Consider the following 4,962-nt stretch of genomic DNA (forward strand, 5'->3'; position numbering starts at 1 on the left):
TTTCTCCATACATTAAAAGGGAATATACTACCTTCCATTAATTTTTTATTATAACTGGTTTAAAATAAAATAAAAGTGTGGTTATTATCGGTAACTTGATGTTTGGCTGAGTCGGAAACTCAGAGGCAAGTCTTTCCAAGGGGGTGCTTAAATAATTATGGAAAAAGACATTCTGGACAATTCTCTTCTATTTCCAAAGAATACAGTGTATACCCTGAAGAATTAGAAGATGACTTCCTCTCTAATTCTCTGCCCAAACCACTCTCTGATTTCTTAGGATCAGAGAATTACTCATCTGGGAGCCATAAGCACCGTGACCTCTATCTAACAGATTTCTCAGAGCCACTTTTGGACCTATTAGAATTAGGCAGATGCGTTGCCTGAAGATGATCAGAGTCCAACACAGTAGCTTCCATCCGTCAACTTCCTCTTGAGACAGGCCAACAGGATTTCAGGTATGCTCCTGAATTATGTCAGCTTGTGCTGGTAAAGCCAGAAAAGCTAAATTCTCTCTCCATCAATTGGCTGCCTCCTGCATGCCCTCTATTGGGGATCAAACCCAGTCAGATGTTCCTAATCAGCCCACAGGGGCCAGGAGTTCACTTGAAGCTGGGTGTAAGATAATAAGAGGATGAGAATGTTAGGAGGTAAGAGTACACACCCCATTTAAAGAATGGTTAGTATTCTGCCCAATTGCCATGAAGGTATCTGAACCAGGCTGGTCAGATTTTCTATTTTCATATAATTCTGCCCCCATTTTTTTTTTAAAGAAATAGGGAAATCAAATGTGTATATGAAATCTTCTGATTATTTTTTTACCTGTCTGGGCCAAACACAACCATGCTTGAAGGCCAGTTTTTCTCAAAGGCTGCCAATCTGTGACTTTGCTATGAACTGTGAGAGTGTCCTTCTGTAGGAGCTTAGCATTAGTTTGGTTGTGAGGCTGATGTTAGCAACTTAAGCTCAGTATCTTCAAATCCTTTGTGTCATGGTACAGAAGTTGGTGAATTGTATCCTGTCCATCTCTCCATTTTGTTTGTTTCTGAGAAATCCTGCTTCCTACCTTGGCTTTGCCATTTAATAGATTTCTGAAGCTGGCGTTGCTACTTACTCTTCTACACTTGTTCTTGTAAGAAAGGGGGAGATTTTCCTCTCTATGTATCGGAAAGGGTCATGACAAGGCTTGAGTAAGATGATATATCTGAAAGTGCTTTGTAAATTACAAACTACTAAACAAGATTAGTTGCTAGTTGATCAATAAAACAGGCATTTGCTACATGCTCGAGGCTGTGATTGAACAAATCAGACATAATTCCTGTCATCATGAAGCTTAAAATAACTTCAAGTTATTATAACAGAAAAGCACTGTGAAGGAGAATTCCAAGATATTTGGGGAATATCTCTTAAAGTGACTTGTTATTTCCCCAAAATCCTTTTTCAAAACATGGTTTGCTGCTCTCTCTTTGCATCTGGGTCAAGCAGAAGATAAAGGCAGGATTCTTGAAATATAACTATCTTTGAGCACCATTTCCTTGAAGAACCATCAGCCTGAGGTCAGAAAGGCTAATAAGAGGGGACAACCAGACCACAGAGCAGACAGATATCACAGGAAAGAAGTAAGGGTTGTTGTAAGTGTCAAGGCAACCATGGGTTCCATTCTGAGGCTGAAAAATGAGGGAAGATTATTTGACTCACCACTGTCAGTACTGATGTAATTTTCAAAAGGATTTGCTAGAAGTCTGTTAGGTTACTTCTGAAATATAGCCACCACCCTTTCATTAAGAATGTCTTTGTTTTTTTAAGCCAGACACTGATGTGATAAGGCACCTTTAGAAAGACACGCAGTTCGGGTAACAAAAGAGAATACATAAATTAACATAGCAAATTGTGGATTTCTTTAAAAAAGAAAACTTTAAATTAGTTTGATGTAACAATACTGAATAATACTCCCAGAAGTCCTTGTGCTACCCAAAGAGATTCTCAGAATTTACCATTTGCACTGAAGAAGAAAGGGAGAGAAGGGGAGGTGAGGAAGGGTGAAAAGAAGGAGGGAGGGAGAGGGAGGAAGAAATACATAGTATTTCAAGTAGAAACAATTCACATCAGCACTCCTTCATGGGCAAGAATAGATGAAATAATCCAAGTGTCTCTGACACATAGCGAGCACTCAAATAACCATTGACAATTGTAATGGTATTTTGCTCTAAATATTGTTATAATTAATATTTAAGAATTGTATCAAAGAAGAAAATTACAAGCAAATCTATACAGTTGGCTGGTCATTTTTAGGTTGAAGTATTATTTTATCCTTTATTAGTTATCTTTCTGTTCTAACTAGAATCACTGACCAGAACCATAAAAGCAGAAAAAAGACACACACACACACACACACACACACTCACTCACTCACACTCACACACACACTCACACCAGTGGGGAAATGCAAAGAAGCAGTGAGGTCCATTAAAAACCTTTGTTGGCCATAGGTTTGAGACCATTACTTTACAGTGACTATTGTTTTATGAGAGATTTTTTTTTTAATCTTCAATAAAAAGATCAATTGAAAGCACTCATTTATACACTGTTAAGTTAAAAGGAAGGACAAATAAGGAAAAATCCATGACTTTGATAGTCTCCATGACTTCCTAAAATGTCTTACTTTGAGTTGGGATGGCAGGGTCTATTTTGAGATTTTTGACCTCTGTGCACATGGAAAACTATTATAGTATAGCTATTTCATTTCCTAAGTGCAAAAAGGCTGAACCAACTTTTTTCTATAAGTGAGATTTATTTTATTCATCTCTTCATTTAATCTAAACTTTAGTTATTTATTACCTAAAGACTTTGGCTGAGTGCATTTGAAACAATCAGGGCTGAAGGTCTATAGGTAACTTACCATTCCTGCATAATGGACAAGTTCAAGGTGAGCTTCATATTTCTTCTTCTTTTCAGGCTGGGCTTCTGGAAATGAACCGACTTTCCAAAATTGTCAAAAAAATTTGGTCTTGAAAGTCACATCTGTAGTCTGAGAAAACATACATTCCTCTTCAAGGATGAACAAGATTCCCATTGGCTGTTGGTGATTCATAAAAACAGCAGATGAGAAAACACCAGGAAACGGCATTTTCAGTAGGGGGTTAGTGTAAACTCATTCCCAGTAACTTAACCAGTTGACAAAGGGAAGGGATATTCACTATATGTAACTAGCCATTATCCAGTCAACAAATAGTTATTAAATATCTACTAGGAGCCAGGCACCAGTAGGAGTAGCCGTATGGCCATGAACCACATAGACAAAGTGCCTTTCTTCAGGGTGCTTACATTCTAGTGGAGCAAACAGACAAGTAAACAAAAAATAACTGGCTTAGTTTCATATAAGTGCTCAGAAGAAATCATGCAAAGTAAAGAGATAGAGCATGATTTCTTTTGAGCACTTATATTTCTTCTGAGTGGGAGCTATTTTAGTAAGATTGTGGGGAAGACCCTCTGACCTGAATGAGAAGAGCAATTCTGAGAAGACTGTATAAAGTATTCTGGACAGAGAAATAAAGAGTGCAAAGCTCTGAAGCAGCGGCACACTTGGCAAATTTGAGGTCCTGCCAGAGTCAAGTGTGGACAGAGCATAGCTAGTCAGATGGAGTATGTGGTTACAAGATAATGCCAGAGGGGTAAGGAGTATTATATCCCAAAGGTCTTACAGACCATGGTGAGACATTTGAATTTTATTTTAAGTATAATAGGAGACCTTTGGAGATTTTTAACATGAAGTGATGTGATTTGATTTATGCTTGAAAAGGATTATTGGTTTAGAACAGGGGTTGGTGAAGTAGAGCCTATTGGTCAAATCTTACCTATAGCCTGTATTGGAAAGCCAGTGAACTAATAATGGTTTTTACACTTTTTAAAAATATTTTTATTGATTTCAGAGAAGAAGGGAGAGGGAGATCTGAACCCACAATCCAGGCATGTTCCCTGACATGAATCAAACCTGGAACCCTCAGTCTGCAGGACGATGCTCTATCCACTGAACCAAACTGGCCAGGGCCGGTTTTTACATTTTTACTTTTTATTGGTTTTTACATTTTTTAAAGGCTTATAAAAACAAAAACAGTATATGTGATAGAAAACCTGATGACCCCAGTTGGCAGAATTTCTCTCTAAAGGGCCATATCTATAATAATAAAGGGGTAATATGCTAATTAGACTGGACATCATCCTAGACGTCCTTCCTGATGAGGCCAGGGCCAGAAGGAAGCCAGCCCGGGTCCTGGGTGCTGGAGGGAAGCCAGTGCCGGCAGCAGGGGGAAGGAAGGCCTATTCTTGCAGACAATTTCATGCATTGGGCCTCTAGTAGTATATATATTTAGTAGACTTTGTGGGCCATCTAGTCTCTGTTACACTTCTGCCATCAACTCAACCCTTTCAGCCCTGAAAGAGCAATTGACAATATGTAAATAAAATGAGTGTGACAATGTTTCATTAAAACTATTTACAAAAACAGGATACAGACCAGAATTGGCCCACAGGGCTGTAGTTTACTCACCTCTGGTCTAGACTAGTAATAGTATTAGAGGCTGTGAAAAGTCATTGAAATGTGATAGAGGTTGAAATTAGACCTGGGTTACAAATTGCCAGTGAATAGAATATGGGGTATAATAGAAAGGAGGATTGCCCTAGCTGGCTTGCTCAGTGGATAGAGCATCAGCCTGTAGACTCAAGGGTCTCTCATCATGTTTCTGTCTTTCTCTCCATCTCCCTTTCTATCTGAAATCAATAAAAATGTTCTGAAAGAAAGAAGAAAGAAAGAAAGAAAGAAAGCTGAAATCAAAAAATATTCTGAAAGAAAGAAAGAAAGAAAGAAAGAAAGAAAGAAAGAAAGAAAGAAAGGAAGGAAGGAAGGGAGGGAAGTGAATAGAATATGGGGTATAATAGAAAGGAGGATTGCCCTAGCTGGCTTGCTCT

The sequence above is a fragment of the Myotis davidii genome, unplaced genomic scaffold (assembly GCF_000327345.1).
Source record: "Myotis davidii unplaced genomic scaffold, ASM32734v1 scaffold16, whole genome shotgun sequence".
NCBI lineage: Eukaryota > Metazoa > Chordata > Mammalia > Chiroptera > Vespertilionidae > Myotis > Myotis davidii.